The sequence below is a fragment of the Podarcis muralis genome, chromosome 6 (assembly GCF_964188315.1).
Source record: "Podarcis muralis chromosome 6, rPodMur119.hap1.1, whole genome shotgun sequence".
NCBI classification, from domain to species: Eukaryota; Metazoa; Chordata; class Lepidosauria; order Squamata; family Lacertidae; genus Podarcis; species Podarcis muralis.
In genome coordinates, this window is record NC_135660.1 from 2,881,465 (window position 1) to 2,904,751 (window position 23,287).

General features: G+C 47.8%; 1 protein-coding gene across 3 annotated transcripts in view; it reads right to left on the bottom strand.

Annotated features, from left to right (window-relative positions):
- LPP (LIM domain containing preferred translocation partner in lipoma) overlaps positions 1-23,287 on the bottom strand; it is a 286,392-nt gene that overhangs the window by 255,449 nt on the left and 7,656 nt on the right. For 2 of the 3 annotated variants that reach the window (XM_077929605.1, XM_077929604.1), the window contains exon 2: positions 18,166-18,330. The exons of the other annotated variant lie outside the window; for it this stretch is intronic. The gene's annotated coding sequence lies outside the window, so the exon portion shown is untranslated. The remainder of the gene's footprint in view (positions 1-18,165; positions 18,331-23,287) is intronic. 3 annotated transcript variants of the gene reach the window in all.

Consider the following 23,287-nt stretch of genomic DNA (forward strand, 5'->3'; position numbering starts at 1 on the left):
TACAAAAGTTTCCCCAAAGCGGTGCATCCCTTGGGGGGGGGGGAAAGAAGTTTCCCCACCCTTCCAGCTGAGAAGCCGACTTCCACAGTCCCCTCTCGCAACCCCGTAAGCTCCCCCAAAGCCACAGTCCCCTTGCCTCTCAGCGATGCCTCTCCCATCATCAAAACAGAATCCGCATCTCAAAGGCCAGAGGAGTAGAAAGAAATAGCGTAACATCAAACCCCCTGGACCTCCATGTTCAGGCACACAAGTCCTTTTGCCCCATCCATCAACAAGAAGACACGGGTGCAAGGGAAACACAAAAGGCAGCGGTGTTTACTTCTGCCACGTTAGAAATGATTGAGAGGTCTCCGCAATCGGGTTCTCACCCGCAAGGCGCAGGAGAGATGGATGGAGCAAGGCACCACCTGAGCAAGCTTGTCGTCTCTGGAGAGAAGTAGGAAGGATATTCTCACCAATTCTCCAGCTTGGACCAGAATTAAGAGAGGAGGGACGTCAGAGTTAGGAAGAGGGGAGAGATACGATTTAAACAGATTTATACATGGCACCATAAAGAAGGCTGATCGCTGAAGAATTGATGCTTTTGAATTCTGGTGCTGGAGGAGACTCTTGAGAGTCCCATGGACAGCAAGAAGACCAAACCTATCCATTCTTAAGGAAATCAGCGCTGAGTGCTCACTGGAAGGACAGATCCTGAAGCTGAGGCTCCAAGACTTTGGCCACCTCATGAGAAGAGAAGACTCCCTGGAAAAGACCCTGATGCTGGGAAAGATGGAGGGCACAAGGAGAAGGGGACGACAGAGGGCGAGATGGTGGGACAGTGTTCTCGAAGCGACCAGCATGAGTTTGACCAAACTGCGGGAGGCAGTGGAAGACAGGAGTGCCTGACATGCTCTGGTCCAGGGGGTCACGAAGAGGCGGACGCCACTAAACGACTAAACAACAACATGGTACATGGCACGCAGTGGTCCAATGCAGATCACAGGAATAAAAACTATGAAAGGTATTTGAAAAATACTAAAAGTATATATAAAAAATGACTAAGCACTTTAATAGGAACTTCTGACTAACACACAAATTTTGCAGTCAGTTATCCTTATGTGTACTGCATTCTGTGCACTATTTTTCCAAATATGCACATTTTCCCGCGCACGGCTGCTGGAGAAAGGCCTTGCAAAATGCAGAGCAGTGCAAATGTCAAAGGATGGCTGTGTTTCAGTTTGCAGGAAATGAGGATTAGGTAGGTTCCCGTTAAAATGTGCATCTAATGAATTGATCCCCGATGGCTATGTGGAATATGAATAGCCTCTGCAAATTAAACTTATTAATGGCTTTGGGGACCCAAATTTATTTATTTATTTAGCAATAAATCATTAAAAAGTCAAAGTGGTTTAAAGCATTAAAAAGATTAAAAAAAAAACCCCATACAATAAAAGCATGAAAACGTCTTAAAAAATTAAAAGCCACAAATTTTAAAGGAGCAAGCCTCAATAAACCATTGTGAAAGGATGCATTCTGAGTTGCCTGCACAGGCCTGGAGGAATAGAAAAGTTCCCAGCAGGCGCTTAGAAGTTGGCACAGAAGGCGCCCGCTGAATCTCCAGTGGCGGAGAGTTCCACAGGACTGGGCCCATGACATTAAAAGCTCAGTTTCTCTTAATTTGGTGCCCGGCCCAGCTCTCCCGTTGCCCAGGGCACCAGATGTGCCACGGTCAGATGTACTGGGACTCAATGCCTCCGCCAGTCCATGGCGACAAGACATCCCACAGAGAGAGGCAGTGGGAGAGATCAGCTGGATCGGCGGCACCACTGGGTGAAATCGAGTCAAGTGGTGAAGTGTGAAAAAGGCACCAAGTGTGTCTGCCTCAGGGAGTCTCTCCCGGAAAGCGAATGCCTTGCTGGCAAGAGCAGAATGACTAAGCGTCAACCTTTCCCCTTAACCCCACAGTTAGCGCCTTCCACGCCCAGCCTAGGTAAGCTAGGGGTTGAGCAAGGGCTGCTGCTGCACCCTGAGCAGAGAGAGTCTCTCCTTATCTCTCTCCCCTGTGAAGCAGGTGACAAAGACACAGCTACAATACCTCCAAAACCAGTAAAAGGGTTGGTGGCGCTGGCAGAAGCCCAGCTTGGGTAATACCAGCCCACAATCCCAACCAACCATGCATTCCCACGGCAGTTTCATTCCGTTTTCACAAGGTTCCCCTGCTAATTCCCGCATTAGAATCATAGAATCATAGAGTTGGAAGAGACCACAAGGGCCATCGAGTCCAACCCCCTGCCAAGCAGGAAACACCATCAGAGCACTCCTGACATATGGTTGTCAAGCCTCTGCTTAAAGACCTCCAAAGAAGGAGACTCCACCACACTCCTTGGCAGCAAATTCCACTGTCGAACAGCTCTTACTGTCAGGAAGTTCTTCCTAATGTTTAGGTGGAATCTTCTTTCTTGTAGTTTGGATCCATTGCTCCATGTCCGCTTCTCTGGAGCAGCAGAAAACAACCTTTCCCCCTCCTCTATGTGACATCCTTTTATATATTTGAACATGGCTATCATATCACCCCTTAACCTCCTCTTCTCCAGGCTAAACATGCCCAGCTCCCTTAGCCGTTCCTCATAAGGCATCGTTTCCAGGCCTTTGACCTTTTTTTGACCATTATATTTGAGCTTTATATGGAATTTTATTATTATGGTCACAGACCAGTTCTGGCTCACTTACAACATCAGGAAAATCACAAAATGCAACAGGAATACAGTGGTGCCTCAGCTTAAGTACTTAATTCGTTCCGGAGGTCCATTCTTAACCTGAAGCACCACTTTAGCTAATAGGTCCTCCTGCTGCTGCCGTTCTGATGGAGCACGATTTCTGTTCTCATCCAGAAGCAAAGTTCGGCAGCAGCGGGAGGCCCCATTAGCTAAAGTGGTGCTTCAGGTTAAGAACAGTTTCAGGTTAAGAACGGACCTCCGGAACGAATTAAGTACTTAACCCGAGATACCACTGTATTTGAAAGACAACTGTAAGCAGTTAACATCACTAGCGGGGTTATACGTAAGATGAAATAGCAACCTATTCAGGTTGAGTAATAAAATATTTTAGGTAATGATATAACAGGATAGGAAACGAAGCGAAATGTAAAGATGTAAAGTTTACATTTTGTAAACCATAGGACGGGAGGGAGGGAAGTTGTTAGGCTCAGTCGAGCCAAAGAGATAAAATAAGAGGCTACAATGTTACGGAATGTGATTATATGTAAAACCAATAAAAATCATTTATTGGGGGAAAAAAATTCCTTCCAGTAGCACCTTAAAGACCAACTAAGTTAGTTCTTGGTATTAGTTGGTCTTTAAGGTGCTACTGGAAGGAATTTTTTTTGTTTTGACTATGGCAGACCAACACGGCTACCCATCTGCAACTGGATTTATTGGGGGGAAATGTGTACAAATTCAACACTATGTTTTGTTGCTATTTTGTTAATGTTCTTAATATTGTTTTATAGATATGAATGCTGCTGTACTTTGTGAATCCTATAATATGATTTTTGATGTTTATATTATTGTTTAGTTGTTTTGGCAATAGTGTTACATAGATGGTAATTGTTTCATTGGGAATTTGGGATAGTTTTAGTGATGATTGGTTAAGTATTCTATACGATTTATGCTGTATTCGTGATGTTCCATTATGTTATTTTTATCTTTTGTTTGTAAGCCGCTTTGGAATTTATTTGAATAAAAAACAGCATAGAAATAGAAGCGATAAATAGTTCTGTCTTATTTGCAAAAAGGGTCCCCATCTCCCCATCCCTGGAAGTGAATTACATGGAAACGAGCAATAAACTTGCACTATATTCCGTGGAAGACAGGAGTGCCTGGCGTGCTCTGGTCCTGGGGGTCATGAAGAGTCGGACACGACTAAACGACTAAACAACAACATATTCCGCTATATATCTGGAAGTGGCTTTTACGTATTTTGAACATTTCGGGGGGGGGGGTTACGGGGTGCTGAGCGGCACCTTTAGTTTCAGAATGGTTCAAAAAATCTGGGATAATGAGCAAAGTGCCACACTACCCAAATGTTTAGAAAGTTGATGCAACTTTGAATCGGTTTTCAGCTTATGGTTATTTTCAATTTACAAAATTTTACATTGTTACTGTTAATTTTCCTTTGTGATAATTGTATTGTTAACTGTATTTGAAGGTATGTGTTTTTTACAATCATGTGCTACATAAATTATTATAAAATAGTATAGAAGAACAAGCACTGAACAGATTTGTTTTACGGTGGACTCTATTGTATTTTGAAACGGTAAATTATACGGTGAAATTCACAGAAGGGTAATTAAAGGCATTTCAAGGATAGACGCTTTTGGTGAGACCTGGCCTTCCTTTTCCTTTATAAAAGAGACAGAAAATAATTTTGTTCCACCCTCAACACAAGATTCTCTGAGGAGAGGCTACTTGGATTGATAATACATAAATAAACATATTGCGTGTGTATTATGTCTTGCATATGAAACTTAACAGGAAGGTACCACTGAACCATTGAACAATTTACTGTGGTTATACAGCTGCGCGTCTGCGCGGGTTGCAATTCAGCACTTCTGTGCATGCACAATAATAATAATAATTTATTATTTATACCCCGCCCATCTGGCTGGGCCTCCCCAGCCACTCTGGGCAGCTTCCATAGAAACCAAAAATACAGTAAAATATCACACGTTAAAAACTTCCCTGAACAGGGCTGCCTTCAGATGTCTTCTAAAAGTCAGATAGTTCTTTATTTCCTTGACTTCTGATGGGAGGGTGTTCCACAGGGCGGGTGCCACCACCGAAAAGGCCCTCTGCCTGATTCCCTGTAACCTCACTTCTCACAGGGAGGGAACCGCCAGAAGGCCCTCAGAGCTGGACCTCAGTGTCTGGGCTGAACAATGGGGGTGGAGACACTCCTTCAAGTATACTGGGCTGAGGCCGTTTAGGGCTTTCAAGGTCAGCACCAACACTTTGAATTGTGCTCGGAAACGTACTGGGAGCCAATGTAGGTCTTTCAAGACCGGTGTTATATGGTCTCAGCAGCCGCCCCCAGTCACGAGTCTAGCTGCCGCATTCTGGATTAGTTGTAGTTTCCGAGTCACCTTCAAAGGTAGCCCCACGTAGAGTGCATTGCAGTAGTCCAAGCGGGAGATAACCAGAGCATGCACCACTCTGGCGAGACAGTCCGCAGGCAGATAGGGTCTCAGCCTACGTACCAGATGGAGCTGGTGAACAGCTGCCCTGGATACAGATTTGACCTGTGCCTCCATGGACAGCTGTGAGTCCAAAATGACTCCCAGGCTGCGCACCTGGTCCTTCAGGGGCACAGTTACCCCATTCAGGACCAGGGAATCCTCCACACCTGCCCGCTTCCTGTCCCCCAAAAACAGTACTTCTGTCTTGTCAGGATTCAACCTCAATCTGTTAGCTGCCATCCATCCTTCAACCGCCTCCAGAGACTCACACAGGACCTTCACCGCCCTCACTGGTTCTGATTTAAAAGAGTGGTAGAGCTGAGTATCATCCGCATACTGATGAACACCCAGCCCAAACCTCCTGATGATCTCTCCCAGCGGCTGCATGTAAATGTTGAAAAGCATGGGGGAGAGGACAGAACCCTGAGGCACCCCACAAGTGAGAGCCCAGGGGTCTGAACACTCATCCCCCACCACCACTTTCTGAACACGGCCCAGGAGGAAGGAGCGGAACCACTGTATGACAGTGCCCCCAGCTCCCAGCCCCTCAAGACGGTCCAGAAGGATGTTATGGTCGATGGTATCAAATGCCGCTGAGAGATCCAGCAGAACTAGGAAAAAGCACGATTTAGCACTTCTGCGCATGCGCAGCCGCCGAAACATGGAAGTAACCCATTCTGGTACTTCTGGGTTTCGGCGGTCCATAACCCGAGGTATGACTGTATGTTGTTCTTGTACTTAAACAAAAAACAATAAAAATCATTAGGGGTGTTAGGAATTATAGGGCAATATTTATCCGTGTAAGGGATGTGGGTGGCGCTGTGGGTAAAGCCTCAGCGCCTAGGACTTGCCGGTCGTATGGTCGGCGGTTCGAATCCCCGTGGCGGGGTGAGCTCCCGTCGTTCGGTCCCAGCTCCTGCCCACCTAGCAGTTCGAAAGCACTCTTAAGTAGATAAATAGGTACCGCTTTATGGCGGGAAGGTAAACGGCGTTTCTGTGTGCTGCACTGGTGCAGGCTCGCTAGAGCAGCTTCGTCATGCTAGCCACGTGACCTGGAAGTGTCTCCGGACAGCGCTGGCTCCCGACCTCTTAAGCGAGACGGGCGCGCAACCCCAGAGTCGGACACGACTGGCCCGTACGGGCAGGGGTACCTTTACCTTTACCTTTATTTATCCATGTAATCTTTCTGATTCGTTACAGCACTGTTCTTTATATTGCATCTGATCTATCTAATGCTCTTTAAAAAGAAGAAGAAGAAGAACCGGACCAGCTTTCTCTTAGGAAAAGTTTCTCTTAGGAAAAGTTAGGAAAAGGGAACGACGTCCTGCTTGACTGCTTGGTGACCTGATCTTGAAGATTGGAACACTTATCCTAAGAGGATCCCCATTCCAATTGTCTGCCGTTTAAACTTGTCTTGAAAGATACCTCTGCATACTTCTGCTAACATTTGCAGTCGAGCAACCTCACAGGACAGGCGGAATCGCACTGATCTCCCCACGTAACGGCAACATTGATTTCAAATCCCCTGCCTCTTGTCTGATCCTCGCCTGATGGGCGAAAACAACTATTCCCTAGCTTCTTCCCGACATACTTTTAAACACTTGGAAGCTGTCAGCATGGCCTCTTTAATCTCCTTCTCTCTAGCCTAAAACATACCCATCTCCTCCAGGCAACTGTCCTCAGAGGAACTGCCTTCACTCGTCATCCGTCCGGCTCAGTATTGCTGAGACTTGCTTCGCCAAGGATTCAGGCAGAAGTTGTCCCCCCTCCCCTGCCTGGAAATGATGCTGGGGAACTGAACATGGGACATTCTGCGTGCAGAGAAGATGCTTTGCCACTGAGCCACAATCCGTGCAGAGAAGCACAACCCTTTTGCAGTTTAACTAAGGCCTCCTTCACACATACAGCTGGCAGCAATGGACCACAAACTTAGAATCACAGAATCATAAAAGTTGGAAGAGGCCCCACCTTATGCTCTTTTGATTTGTCTTTAGAAACATTTTCAGGGCTCCTGGTTAGAGGAGGCTGCTTTTGCAAGGCTGTAGCATCAGGCTTGGACGCGGGTGGCGCTGTGGGTTAAACCTCAGAGCCTAGGACTTGCCAATCAGAAGGTCGGCGGTTCAAATCCCCGCAGCGGGGTGAGCTCCCGTTGCTCGGTCCCTGCTCCTGCCAACCTAGCAGTTCGAAAGCACGTCAAAGTGCAAGTAGATAAATAGGTACCGCTCTGGCGGGAAGGTAAACGGCGTTTCCGTGCGCTGCTCTGATTCGCCAGAAGCGGCTTAGTCCTGCTGGCCACATGACCCGGAAGCTGTACGCCAGCTCCCTCGGCCAATAAAGCGAGATGAGCGCCGCAACCCCAGAGTTATCTGCGACTGGACCTAATGGTCAGGGGCGCCCTTTACCTTTACCTAGCATCAGGCTTAAAACTAGGGGAAGAGAGCAGTCTAGCTTTCCCCCAACTCTCCAATCTGCCTACAGAAGGGGCTGGCAGCCAGCCAACCAACCGGTGCCCCCCACCCAAGCCTAGACCAATCCCTAGCCTTCGCTGGAGCACTGCACAAAATTACTCCTGCCAGGCTTGGAGTCGTGGAGAGGGGGGCTTTTACAGTCCCTTTTAAATTGACACGATTCATAATGAAAACTGCTGGCAACCGCATTAGTCTCTCGGGCTCTGCAGATCAAGGCCCAGTAGGAGTGAGGAAGCAAATTGGTAATAGGTGCAATTTTCTTCTTTTTATCCCGGATAATTACTGTGGAAAGGCAGCCTCTCCTGGTGCCTCGCAATTAGCTGAAATAACCAAATCAAACGCGACTCTCTTATTAGCAGGGGCTGCGCAGGGAAAACAAAACCCGTGCCCTCCCCCTGGTCCAGCTACGAAGGCTGGACGTCAGAAACACTGTTGATTAAAGAAAAAGGGAATCAGAAAGGCTGTGGGGTGCTCCCGGGGGTACATTTGTCCCTGGAGGAGTTGGTCTGCTACACGTCTCACTTCCCGAAAAGTCCCAACTCAAGAACTTAGCCACATCGTTCATCCAGGCCCCTTTCACATGCAGGAATGGGATCGTCTAATTCTTGCACAGATATCACATCGTCGCAAAATCACATTCTTCATACGGATATTGCTCTTTCCAAAGGAGTTGGGTATGTTTCGCATGGGAAATAGGGGACTGAGAGGAGATATGCTATCCATCTTCAAATATTTTAAGGGCTGTCATATGGAAGAGGGAATATGCTTGTTTTCTCCTGCCCCGGAGGGGAGGACCCAAACCAGTGGCTTTGAACGGCAAGGAAGGATACTCCAACTAAACGTTAGGAAGAACTTTCTGACGGGAAGAGCTGTTCGGCAGTGGAACAGACTCCTTCGGGAGGTTGTGGACTTTCCTTCCTTGGAGATTTTTAATCAGAGGTTGAACAGCCATCTGTCGGGGATTTTTTTAGCTGTGATTCCTGCATTCATGGAATAGAATTGTAGGGTGGTAAGGGACCCTAAGAGTAATAATAATAATAATAATAATAATAATAATAATAATAATAATAATTTTATTTATACCCCGCCCATCTGGCTGGGTTTCCCCAGCCACTCTGGGCTACTCCCAACAGAATATTAAACAGAATGAAATATCAAACATTAAAAACTTCCCTAAACAGGGCTGCCTTCAGATGTCTTCTAAAAGTCAGATAGTTGCTTATTTCCTTGACATCTGATGGGAGGGCGTTCCACAGGGCAGGTGCCACTACCTAGAAGGCCCTCTGCCTGGTTCCCTGTAACCTCACTTCTTGCAGTAAGGGAACCGCCAGGAGGCCCTCGGAGCTGGACCTCAGTGTCTGGACAGTACGATGGGGGTGGAGACGCTCCTTCAGGTCTACTGGGCGGAGGCCATTTAGGGCTTTCAAGGTCAGCACCAACACTTTGAATTGTGCTTGGAAATGTACTGGGAGCCAATGTAGGTCTTTCAGGACCAGTGTTACGTGGTCTCAGCAACCGCTCCCAGTCACCAGTCTAGCTGCTGCATTCTGGATTAGTTGCAGTTTCCGGGTCACCTTCAAAGGTAGCCCCACGTAGAGCGCATTGCAGTAGTCCAAGCGAGAGATAACCAGAGCATGCACCACTTTGGCGAGACAGTCCGCGGGCAGAGAGGGTCTCAGCCTGTGTACCAGATGGGGCTTGTAGACAGCTGCCCTGGACGCAGAATTGACCTGCACCTCCATGGACATCCAGTCATCTAGTCCAACACCCTGCCAATGCCCTCCAGAGCAGGAGAAAACAAACTTGCTCCCTCTTCCATGTGACAGCCCATGAAATACTTGAAGATGGCGATCATATCGCTTCTCAGTCTTCTCTTTTCCAGGCTAAACATACCAAACTCCGTCGACTGCAGGAGGCTGGACTAGATGTACAATTCTTTTACAGTGGTACCTCGGGTTAAGAACTTAATTCGTTCCGGAGGTCCGTTCTTAACCTGAAACTGTTCTTAACCTGAGGTACCACTTTAGCTAATGGGGCCTCCTGCTGCTGCCGTGCAATTTCTGTTCTCATCCTGTTTTTCACCCAAGGTACTATTTCTGGGTTAGCGGAGTCTGTAACCTGAAGTGTCTGTAACCCGAAGTACCACTGTATTCTAAGATTATAACTTGGGGCCAGTCTACATGCTAGATCACCTTGTCCCATATGCACCCACTTGGTTGTTTTGATGAGCGAAACTGACATGCGTCACATGATACCTATATACCCATCTCCAGGCTTCACCACAAATGTCATTATGAAGTATGTGGACAGACAACAGCTGAACCCCTTCTGCTGAGCTCCCGGCCTACCACACAGGGGCGCTATTTAACACCATCACCGACAGCACCTGCCTGCCAGGTGTGCAGGGAGACAGCCAGGTCCCCTGCCCCAAGGAGGCTGCAAAGTTGCAAGCAGACCTATCAGAGGCTGCCGGTGGATATTCAGATTTAATGGGGACTGCCAAGGATCCGGATGAAGGAAACCCTCGAGCGTACATTTGATCCGGTAACCGGGATCCACCCCCTTCGCTGCTGCTGTTACAACCATGTAATTACGACACCTGCTTGCAGGAGAAGAAATTAGAAGCAGGCAGATCTCAGCCAGCAGAGACCTGTAAGCACCGGGGAGGCATGTGCAAAGAACGCAGGAAGACCCGGGGTATTTTCCTCCGTTGCGAGACCCCCACCTCTGTTTTAAGCCATTGGGTGTGTTCTTTCCCTCCTGGCCTGCTCAGAGCGCACAGCTAAGAGAGGACGTGGGTTCGAATTGGAGAAGCTTTGATGAACCAAGTCCGGTGTGGAAGGCGTGGAAGAGCGGCTTCTGTTTCTCAGGAGGAGACCTGAGAGCTGCCATTTTGAAATATCATAAGGCTTGCAATGTGCAAGAAGGAACAGGGTGACTATCGCTCCAGAAGATACGGGAGAAACCAGGAGGTGGAAACATCGGGGGAAAGAGATTGCAGTGAAATTTTGAGGATGGAAGAAGAAAAGATGAGCCTGCCGGACCAGGCCAGAATGGCAGACTGTTCTCCCAAGGGCCTGTCGGAAACCTGCATGCAGGATTCGAGCGCAACAGACTTCTCCCCGGAAAGATACATGATTGACAGCCTCAGGTGGCCTGCTCTCCTTCAATACAAGTATTTAAACAGACATTGGTCAGTCATCTATCTGGGAGGAGGCTGCAGTTGCACGACCCCTGCACTGACTGGGCAGTTTGACCACCTGAGCTCCGAGGACCCTCCTGGCTTTTAAACCCCATTTTTTAAAACTCCTGAGATGCTGTCGGCTAAGGGAGAGTTAACGTGCAAGGTCGCTCGAAGCCTCGCATGCTTCTCGTATCTTCCCAAAGTCAGCGTGACCCCATCTGGTCAGCGTTTGCAAGTAAGTTGCTTTCATCTTCGACCTTCCAAGGTAGCTGCTGGCTTACTGCACTGTGCTCTATTCCTTTGCAAAAGTATAAGCCGCAGGCAGAGGCAGCCATAGTTCTGAACACCAGTTGCTGGAAACCACAGGAGAGGAGAGTGCTTTGGATCCTGTTTGCAGGTTTCTCACAGTCAGCTGTTCAGTTGTGAGAGCAGGATGCTGGACTAGTGGGCCACTGGCCTGATCCAGCACTCTTCTCATGTTAAAATCCCATTTAGCATTAAATGCTTACATGCGGAAGAGTTGGGGGGGCTCCAAGTTGCTGCTTCCACTCTCTCTCTCTCTCTCTCTCTCTCTCTCTCTCTCTCACACACACACACACACACACACACACACACACATTTTCCCGAAGCTCCTTGGAGTATTTATCTGCAACAAGCAAATGCACCTTGTTTGCTTCACAAACATCAGAGATGCGGATATTTGAAGCTTCCCTATTTAAACGTTACAGCCACCATGTGGAAACCAAGTGAAAGCACTCGGGGGTGGGGGGTGTTGCTGTGGTGGTTTACGAAGTTCACCAATACAGTTGAGTTAAGTGCTTCGAAAGATCCCGGAAGCCAAAATGGAGACTCAGAGGTCTTTATAAAGAACATAGGAATCGGCTGCTGGATAAGGGGCTGTGCAAACCACAGTTTTGAATACTGCTTTTTCTAGGACAGGGGGTGAGTTTATGGAACCAAGCAGGCAGCACCCCAGAAATGTTTGGGAACAACCAATGCAGAGTTTACGTCCCCCCACCCTTATATTACTGCCTGAGGTCTTTTTAAGAGAAAGTGCTCACATGCAGAACATTTGCTCTCCCAATGAGTCTCAGCCTCCTTCTAAAAAGTTATGAAACTGCAAGTCAGATCTTAGGGGGATCTGGCCCACCAGCACTGCCTCCTTTGGTCTTTGGCATCTGGGAAACACATCTGGAGTCCTGTGTCCACTTCTGGGCACCACAATTTAAGAAGGATGTTGACAAGCTGGAAGGTGTGCAGAGGAGGGAGACCGAGATGATCAAGGGTCTGGAAACCGAGCTTGATGAGGAACGGTTGAAGGAGCTGGGTATGTTTAGCCTGGGAAAGAGGAGGCTGAGAGGAGATATGAGAACCATTTTCAAATATCTGAAGGGCTGTCACATGGAAGAGGGAACGAACTGCTCTGGAGGGCAGGACAAAGAAGAAGATTCCGACTAAAAGTCAGGAGAAACTTTCTGACAGTAGTAACTGTTCAGAACGGATTCCATCGGGAGGTTGTGGACTCTCCTTCCTTGGAGGTTTTCAAGCAGAGGTTGGGTGGCCATCTGTCATGGATGCTATAACTGAGATGCCTGCATTGCAGTGGGCTGGACTAGATGACCCCGGGGGTCCCTTCCAACTCTGTGTTTCTGTGATTCTGTGATTCCACAGACCTTTCAGCTGGCAATGCCAAAGGTGGAGGCTGAGCCCTTCTGCCTGCAAAACTTGCGCTTTACCGCTGAGCTTAATCTCCTCGGGATTAAGGCAGAATTGCAACTCAAGTGCCTCCGACATTCATCTTAAATGCTCTTTAATCTTGACAATCAGGCAACCTTCTTGGTATCAGGATTAGTAACATAACCGCACGCTGTATTCCTCCAGGCCTCCCGAGCAAAAACAACCAAATTATCACACCCGCCTAACCCAGTTTCTCAGGCATGCACTCGCAACACCAAAAACATGTTGTCTCAAGGGGGGGGGTTGGGGTCTGTGGTTTTCAGTTTGACTTTTTCTGTTTGGGGCTGGTTTTGCTTCTATTTTGCAAAAGTCAGAAGCTCTCCAGGAGGGGGAGAGGGAGGGGCACATGGACACACACTCAAAACCTCTTCTTCTTCTTCTTTTTTTCAGATTTCGCCCACAATTCCTTTAATATGAAACGCTTGCAACATTCTGCTTCTCATGCCCATGTTTGGAAAACTCTTTATCGCCTGCTGTTCTCTGTCAAGTTGTCTGTCCTCTGGCCGGGTGCTGAGTGTGAACAAAGAGTTCTAAGCAGTTGGGTCGTCACTCAAACAGGGTGTGAACTAGTTCAAACCAATGCTCCATCCCACAAGTAAAAATTTCCTTGCATGCAGAAAGTCAGCAACTCAGGGGGGAAGCTGTCTCTGACATCTTGGTTTTCTACATGCACATTTTTTTTCCTCCTTGGGTGGGACTTCTCAAATGGCCTAAAGCACTACAGCCCAGGCATGGGTCGATCATTTTCGTGAGATCTGAGAGGTGCTTCCCAATGACCTATTTGTCAAGCCTTCCTCCTAAATTGTTTGCTGAGGGATTGGATGATCTTGGTTATTTAATGAGCTTTCACTCTGTGCTGTTGGCCAGGAAGCTATACAGTGTCATGTCCAAGGAGCCACAGCTCCTCGCCTCTGTGAAAAGCTTTTTGAACCATCTAGGTTGGCGGCCATCATTGTCTCCTGCTGCGTGAAGAAGACCTTTCATTCTATCTGTCCTGAATCGTCCAAAATTCAGCTTCGGTGGGAGCCCACGGTTCTAGTGACTTGCTTGCAGATCGCGAGCCACAGCTGAAGATCCATCAAGTTGGGGCACCAAGTTGGGTCAACGGTCACATTCAGAAGGAAAGACGAGGCGTTCAGAACAGAAAGCTTCTCTAGGAAGGTCTGGATACAGCAAGGATGCTTCTCCCGCCACGAGGGGGAGGAACGCCCTTCCAATTTCTGCTCTCCGACAAACGGAATCCATAAATCAACAGAGAATCCAGCAGGGACAAGCGCCAAAAGGCAGAGCACAGAACATCCCGCCAGAGGATTTGCAGTGAAGAAATTCACACGGCTGTCAGGAAAGCAAACGGGGAAGGAGGGGGAAAACTGTCTGCAGCAATCGGAAGGGTGTGGACCATTTGGAGAGGAGCGTGTTGGCAATGCGGGGATCGTGTGGTGCTTTTTCCCATGCCCTGCCTAGGCAGTTCTGGGAGCATTCAGGAGCCGAGGACAAGCCAGGCCAGCTCAAGGTAGCCATCCACTGGAGCCTGTGAGTCAGAGTCATATTAAGGCCCCAGAAAAATGCAGAGGGCCATTCGGTACGAGGGAGGAAAGGGCTCGTCCATCACGGCTCCCTCAGTCTGCCATGTTTCCAACATTAAATTCAGTTCTCCACCCCGCTGCAACAATCTGCAATTTCTTTAGCGAGAGAAAACCCTCGTGGAAATTTCAGCAGCATTTCAGGGCAAATGTTCTCCTAATGAGCACATCCTTGCATGCAGTTTTGACCAATGTGCATATTTTTGCAAGGAATTTCCCCAAATGTAATGCGGTTCAACTCCTTTGAGGGTTTTCTTGCCTTTCCACATTCAAGCGGCATATAAATTTCATGACATAAACACAAACGTTTCCAGGTGTTATTGGCACTAAAATAGCTCTTTCTAAGCTCAGTTTCCCCCTAATACATGCATTTTGCATGGCAGAATTCAAATATGCGCAAATTTTGAAAGACGGCCAAGTTTTGGATTGCCTGTTGCTTTGGAAAGCGCTGAATTTAAAGATTCACCCTGAAATGCCAACTGAACCAAACTGCTCCCATCCCTACCCAGCATCCAATGCTACGAAAGGATACATAGATTTGCTGGCATAATCTGAACGACAAGTGAGCGATGGGCTAATCTGTCCATTCTCACTTTATCAGTCTTATTTATAGAAAAATATTCATATACTGCTAATTCATCAAAAAAGAAAAAAATCAAAGTGGCTCAGAATAACCATACCTAAAAATATGAACCATATAAAAAGTGGAAATCAGAAATCAGCTAACCATGGTGGAAAGATGTGCTCTTCATTGCCTGCCGAACCTGATTAATCCAAATATCACCATTTGATAGCCAAGTCCAAAACCAAAAGTCCTGTTGGGATGCATTCTGGCTTGCCTGCTGATGAAACTGAGTGTGTGATGACTGATAATACTGTCATTTATCCGGTTTAGTAGCAGTTGCCAGGACGTTCACCTGTTCACCTCTGCATAGTTCCTTCCTTATTTCAGATATCATGGTATATCAATATACAGTAGCACCTCCAGTTGCGGACAGGATCCGTTCTGGAGGTTTGGTCGAATCCCGAGGTTTCTACAGCCTGAGGACAGCTTCTGCGCATGTGCGCGGGGAGAAACTCGGTCAAATACTTCCGGGTTTGCCACTTTCGCATCCTGAAGTTTACATCACCAGAGGGTTACGTAACCGGAAGTACTATTGTATTGTGATGTTTGGCTGCTGATATAACACCATATTGAAGAGCACTTATCTCCCAATGGTCTAAAATTCCACATTCTGCCATGCAAAATGCATGTATTAGGGGAAAACTGAGCTTAGCAAGAGCTATTTTAGTGCAAATAACACCTGGAAACGTTTGTGTTTATGTCATGAAATTTATATGCCGCTTGAATGTGGAAAGAATGTGGTCTAAAATTCATTTCCAGCTTTGTTACTATAAATGTTGTCTAGTTTCACTTTTGCTTCTGTTCTCAATCTTCCAGATGACCTGTGCCTTCTCCCTAAGATCCAAGGGGCAGCTGGGTGCTACAGTTTCAAAAGTGATCGACCCCTGTCATTTTCTTTGTCCCAGCAAGCCTGGGTTGCAGCCCAGAGGCTCCCTGGCACCCACATGGTGCAACCTAATCTCATCATCTGCTACCACCTCCCACATACCCTGAGACGAAATGAAAACTCTGCGGCTACAATATCAACCACTTTTGTTTCCTCCCACTGTCCTCCCACTTGCTTCAACGTCAAAAACATAAGAAGAGCCCTCTGGATCAGGCCCATGACCCATCTAGTCATAGAATCAGATTTGAAAGGGACCCCCAAAGGTCATCCAGTCCAACCCCCCCCCCAAAATGCAGGAATCTCGTCCAGCATCCTATTCCCACAGTGCCTGCAACTGTAGTCAAAGCCCTCTTCCCCATTGGTGTTAGTGGTTTGTTGCGCAAGGGCACTGGCCTCTCAGGGGCGCCCCAGCGAGTGGGGGAGCTGCACGGCTTTGCTGGCAGCCTTCCCTTTCCCTGAACGCCTGCCAGCTGCGCCCCGTCAACCATATGTCTGACGGGCATGCAGCTGTTGAATGGTTTCTTTAAATGTAAAGGTTCATCATTGTTCCACTCGATGTGTATGTCTTTAAGGGGCCAGAGCAAGATAACGAGACCCAGCTTTACAGCTGTGAAACATAGCAGGTGCTGCTGAGTTGTATTTGATTAAGGTGTGTCAGCATCTGGGTTTAGTATATAAGGAGCAGCACCTAGCTCTCCCTTTACCCTGGGGTTTGGGTTGGTGGTTGGGTCTGGTTTGGTTGTTGATGTATTTAGTGTAAAAGGAGTTTTTGTTTTTCTTATTAAAACCTTGTTTAAGTTATTTTTGAGTCCCTTTTTAATGCATGGTCTCCCCAGCAAGCTCTCTGCAGCGCTACCAAACTGCAAAAAGCCAACAGCAGCTTCCTTCCCAAGCCTCCGCACGAGGAGAGCGATCCACACAGAGGTCATTGTCCTCCTTCTGCTTCCTGGCAAAAGGCAGTGTGCAGCCTTCCCAGCCTGCCTTCTCGGGCGCCCTGACCCAGAGAGCATGTCCGCCAGCACGTTTTCCTGCTTGATCGCCGCCACCACGCCGGGGATTGGGGCAATGGGGGAGGCAGAGGACATTTTCTACCGCCCCCTCCCTTGTTTTGGAGTTGCCAGGGGGGCACCGGAGGGGTCTTTGCACCACAGAGCCGGATATGCTTAAGATGGCCCTGACTGTAGTAGCCATTGATAGCCCTCTCCTGCCCCATGGATTTGTGCGATCCTCTTATTCCTGCATTGCAGGGGGGTTGGGCTAGATGACCCTCAGGATCCCTCCCAACTGTACAATTCTATGATTCCATGGAGCCATCTAGGTGGGAGGGAGTTCCACAGTTTAATTAGGCGCTGCGTGAAGGCGTCCCTCCTTTCATCTCTCCCAAGCAGTGCCAGATTTACGTATAAGCTAAACAAGCTCTGATAGGGACGCAGGTGGCGCTGTGGGTAAAAGCCTCAGCGCCTAGGGCTTGCCGATTGAAAGGTTGGCGGTTCAAATCCCTGCAGCGGGGTGCGCTACCGTTGTTCGGTCCCAGCGCCTGCCAACCTAGCAGTTCGAAAGCACCCCCGGGTGCAAGTAGATAAATTGGGACTGCTTACTAGCGGGAAGGTAAACGGCGTTTCTGTGTGCGGCTCTGGCTTGCCAGAGCAGTGATGTCACGCTGGCCACGTGACCCAGAAGTGTCTCCGGACAGCGCTGGCCCCCGGCCTCTTGAGTGAGATGGGCGCACAACCCTAGAGTCTGTCAAGACTGGGCCGTACGGGCAGGGGTACCTTTACCTTTTTTAAACAAGCTCTAGCTTGGGGCCCCACTCTCTTGGGGGCCCCAAAAAAATTAAAGGGGGGGAACTGGATGAACGTTTCCAAAATATAAAAAGCAAATAAAATAAAACCTACATGCAGAAACAGTGTTTTGTGTTGTTTAGTCTCCTATGATGTGAGTCATGGGCCCTGCCTGCTAGCCTGCTCCCTCAAATATCCCTGGTTTGCTCCTTTCTATATATAGGGTGCCGACATTCTGCATGGACTGGTTGCAGGGAAACATGTGCAAATGCCCTGAGATACCTGAGATACCTATGAGGTCCATAAATTACCATACAGCATATATTCAACACAAAAAACAGCAACTATTTGTGGTTGACAAAGGACAGCTGGACATATAAAGGGCCCCATGACCTTCAGGAACTTAGGGCCTCATCAAACCTAAATCTGGCCCTGGTCCCGAACCTTCCAACATTCAGTTTTTCTGGAAGTCCATAAGTTCTAGCCTTAAGAGCTCGGAAAAGTGTTAAAAACAGTGTTGAAATGCTATTGTGTGACATTTGGCAGGTCTAATTAAAGCCTTGCCTGACGATGGATCTGGCGTTTTTCTTGAGCCAACACGGCTACCTGTCCTGTCCTTTGCCCAATTTGCCCAGGACAACCCAGTATCCGTAAATCAGAAAACCTTCAGAAATCAAGCCACTCACCTGGCGGCCAGCACCAACTGACGAGCTGAGGGTGCTTTCGTAAACCGTAAGAAAGTTGGCAAGATTCCTCGTCCTCCTCCTTGAGACCTTCAGTGCCCTGCTGGCAATTCAGATAGGTCCACGTGCATTAAGACTTTGCCAGGGTCTTCTGCCAGTGCATTCTGTCTAAAAGCAACCGCAAGCGACAGAGCGAGAATCAGATCTTTGGTCCTCTATCCTGCACCTTAGGAAAGGGACCGGCCGCCTGCCCAGACACCAGATGCCTCGGGGAAACCACCGGGCCTTCATTTTTATTCATCTCCTGTGTCGTTTGTACCTTTAATTCAGACCGCAGTCCTAAGCACCAAGAAGCTGGTGTCTCAGAGCTCAGAAGGGTTTGCTCATGCTTAAGTACGTTCATTGCATTGGTCCTGCACAAATCTACTCGAAAGTAGTACTATTGAGAATGCGGATTTCTGCTGATACATATATTTCGTGGTGTGCCCAGTTATGCCTAATATACAGGCAACCCCTGATTTGCTTGCGGGTTACGTTCCGGGTCATTGCGAGCCTGTGTGAATTCACATGCAACTGAAACAGTCTGAAAACACCCCGTGCCAGCCCATCCCTTCCCCATTTTGCCCTTTTAGAGACACCTTTTATGACATTTCCAGGTTACTTCCGGGATCGGTGCTGTGAGCTATCATGCACATATCAGTAGCCCCTGAAACAGGGGATTGTCTGTACATATTTCTGCAAGATATAGGTAGGTAGCCATGTTGGTCTGCCATAGTGGAAACAAAATAAAAAAATTCCTTCCAGTAGCACCTTAGAGACCAACTAAGTTTGATATTGGTATGAGCTTTTGTGTGCATGCACTTCCAAACATTCTCATTGTACATTATCTGTTAAATACACTTTTACTGCACACTATGTAAATTGTCAATTACACAATAGACTACAAGGCTCAGTCTAAGTCTGCCAGGAGATTACCCTTTATACCATGGTTCTTCAAATATTCTTTAAATATTCTCCATTCCTTGTGGACTTTTTGTTTTGTTTGGCCTCTAACTCTTCCCGTCACCTTTGCTAGCTGCAAGTATTCTACCATTAGTGTTTGCCAGTCTGATATATTAGGTCTTCAGATACCTGAAGAAGTATCTGAAGAAGGTGCTACTGGAAGGAATAGTTCTGGAAAGCCATTTCCCCAAATGTAACACATTATTGCGTGCTCTTTTCACTAACACATACATTTTGTCCCCTAGCAAGTGCATTTTTCTGTGCCCTCCTTAGCCAGAGAACACCACTGCAAGATATAAAAGGTAAAGGTAAAGGGACCCCTGACCATTAGGTCCAGTCGTGGCCAACTCTGGGGTTGCGGCACTCATCTCGCTTTATTGGCCAAGGGAGCCAGCATACAGTTTCCGGGTCATGTGGCCAGCAGGACTAAGCCGCTTCTGGCGAACCAGAGCAGCGCACGGAAACATGGTATACCTTCCCGCCGGAGTGGTACGTATTTATCTACTTGCACTTTGACATGCTTTCGAACTGGGACCGAGCAACGGGAGCTCACCAAACCGCCAACCTTCTGATTGGCAAGTCCTAGGCTCTCCCCCAGGAGAGAGCAGAGATGACTGAGCCATAAAAGAGCAGGGAACATGGTTTGGCAGCTCAAACAGAGTACAAATCAAAAATAAAATTAGGAGAAGACTCATCTAGCTGGGGAAATCTGCCACTCCCTTCTGGAGAAGCAGAGCAGGCGATGGGAAACCACCTGAAAGGACTGTTCCTCCTTTTGGCGTTTTGCGCTCTATCGTGCAAAACATGCGCCACCCCTCCCTGAGGGAAATAGGAATGAGCCCTGGGGCCACTGAGGGAGATCAAGAGGCTTTCCCCACCAAACACAATTCAGTCCATTCCTCTGGTACAGATGGCAAGCTCTTTTGGCTGGGAGTCCTGGAAGATCTGCTCCCTGTCTTGATTTTCCACCTGGCCTGGGAGGGTGAAGCCCGGACTGACTCCAGCTACAAAAGCTGCCACTGTTGAAAAAGCCAGAGAACATCTTGGCTTCCTCTTAGTACAGACCCACGTCACCAAGCCTGAGTTTCCACCGTCACCATGAACCACCACCGGATAGGCAGCCTCAGCAGCAGATACGTTCTCTGCTTATGATAATAACATATTCTCTTGCTAATTATGCTGTTTTAGATGCGCATTTTAACTTTGACTTTCTTCAGTGATGTTTTATCTGGGGTTGTTTTATTTGATACTTTAATGTAGGTTGTAAACAGCTTTGAGATTTTTTTCTTAAAAATATAAAGAGGTGTAGAAATAAAAAAGTAATAATAATAATGTGTTCAATGCAATAACCCTAAGGCTAAGCCAAACCATGACTAACCATGAATGTGCGAGTATGCAGATGTAGTTACCTGTGCTTTCTTGCACTGCAAAGGGGTTGGACCAGGTAACACTTTAGCTCCCTTCCAACTCTACAGTTCTATGACTCTAAAACTATTTTCAAAATTTTAAATAAATAAAAAAATTGGGGGGAAAACCTGTATACTGTGAAACATAAAGGCATGTGTGAACACGAGGTGTCTTCACCCATGTGCTGAAATGGCTGCGAAGATCAACATAAATGATTTTATTATAGGTATTCACAGGAAAAATCACAGCCACTTAACCCCTCACCTGGTTGCGCAACTGTCAGATCAACCAGAGCTGTGCCTGAACACGGGGTTATGGTTTGTCTCACTCCAGAGGAGCCATGAGTTTGTATCCAAGGTTTGTCCTTGGTTTACCGCTTATGGTTTGTCTGGGAGAAACAAACCAGGTGCTCAGGTTCAGACACAAATCCATGCTTCAGCTTAGTGCTATGTGCAAATGGGATGGGTGTATGCTTTGGTGATCGATTCAAGAAGACTATGAGCTAAGTATACATCCTCAAAGCGTAAGGACATAGGAAGAGCCCTGTAGCAGGATCAGGCCCTGCTGTGGTTCCCAGGATCTGGCATTCAAAGGAATATGGACTCCAATAGTGGAGGCAGGATGCAGCCACTGCGGCTGGCACAAATTGTATACAAACAAAAGAGCATTGACAGCTCTCTGTTTTGTTATCACCGCTGCCATTATCATAAGGCATGGTGCAACCACAGCAAACGTTCTTAATACGCGCACTGCTGGTTCGCAATTTAATCGTTTCTCATGCTGGAAGTGTGTGTTAATGGCATCCTTCCTTCTCTCTCCTTGAAACTGTAAGCTCCTTGGGTGGACTGAGGATCTATGCTCCCATTGTTATTCTGCAAGGCAGCAGGAGGTTCTACCCCATAACAATTCCTTTTACTTCCATCCTTCAGGGAAAACAGAGATTTCAGGAAATGCTGCAGATGCCCCTTTCCCCAGGCTTTCAGTGTGTGTTTTCAGGCCCTGTGATGGTGCTGTGTTTTAACTGTGCCTAATTCTTAATCTTAATGCTTAAGCAATGACAAACCTAGACAGCATCTTACAAAGCAGAGACATCACTCACTTCCAACATCACCTTGCCAACAAAGGTCCGTGTAGTTAAAGCTATGGTTTTCCCAATAGTGATGTATGGAAGTGAGAGCTGGACCATAAAGAAGGCTGATCGCCGAAGAATGGATGCTTTTGAATTCTGGTGCTGGAGGAGACTCTTGGGAGTCCCATGGACTGCAAGAAGATCAAACCTCTCCATTCTGAAGGAAATCGGCCCTGAGTGATCACTGGAAGGACAGATCCTGAAGCTGAGGCTCCAAGACTTGGCCACCTCATGAGAAGAGAAGACTCCCTGGAAAAGCCCCTGATGTTGGGAAAGATGGAGGGCACAAGGAGAAGGGGACGACAGAGGACGAGATGGTGGGACAGTGTTCTCGAAGCGACCAACATGAGTTTGACCAAACTGCGGGAGGCGGTGGAAGACAGGAGGGCCTGGTGTGCTCTGGTCCAGGGGGTCACAAAGAGGTGGACACAACTCAACAACTCAACAACAACAATTCTTAATCATTGCTGCAACCTGCCTTGGGACCTCCTGGTGAAAGGAGAGCAATAATTTTGATGACAACAACGAAACACTCATTGGGTGTGCACTATCGTACTTGGGTCCTGCCTGCAGAAGAATCTTAGGAGTTGGAAGGGTCCCCAAAGGCCATCCAGTCCAACCCCCTTCAATGCAGGATTCTCAGCTAAAAAAAAATCAATGACAGATGGCCATCCAAACTCTGCTTAAGGAAAGGAGGGAAGGAGAGTCCACCACCTCTCGAGGGAGACCGTTCCACAGTCGAACAGCTCTCACTGACAGAAAGTTTCTTCTGGATGTTGAATTGGAATCTCCTTTCTTGTAACTCGAAGCCATGGGTTCGAGTCCTACCCTCCAGAGCGGGAGAAAACAAGAAGCAATGGGTTGGCCACTGTGAGATCAGGGTGTTGTGCTCAAGTTGACCGCAGGATAGTCCACACTGAGTGGCAGCAGCGCCCCAGGAATTCAAGCAGAAGTGTTTTCCAGCCGTATCTGTACATGCCATTGGGGCTTGAACCTGTGACCTTCTACCTGCCAGGCAGATGTTCCTCCAGCACTGAGCTACGGCCATTCCCTGCTCATATCTGCTGCACATATTGGCATGGCATGACCTAGCCATGCGCAGCCTCTGCCTGTCTAAGCACACCTGCCCCAGTGCCATTCGCTCAGCAGAAATGCTTGACACACACACCCCATATAGTTAACAGGCACACAAAACAAGCACACTCTTTTTAGATTATTGACACGGAGAGATGTTGTGCCATAAGATTATTTTGCAAGGCAAATGAACTAGGGCATCGCCCCGCCACAACAATCAGGAGATCAGCATTTCAAAACAGAGATTTCTCTCCCCCCCCCACACACACACTTTCACATCGATGTGTCATAGACCTGCGCATTTTTGTCACGTTTGCACATCTCTGGCATCAATTTGCACATAGATAGCCTCTTGCTGACTCAGCCACTTCGACAGACACAATTTCCAGCTGGCAAAGTTACCAGTCCCAGTTTCCAAGTGGGGCAAGCTGAACCGTTCAACAGGTTGAACGGAGGCTCATCCAGGTGTTTCGGATGTGCCAAATCGATACACGCACCAGCGGCCGCAAGGAC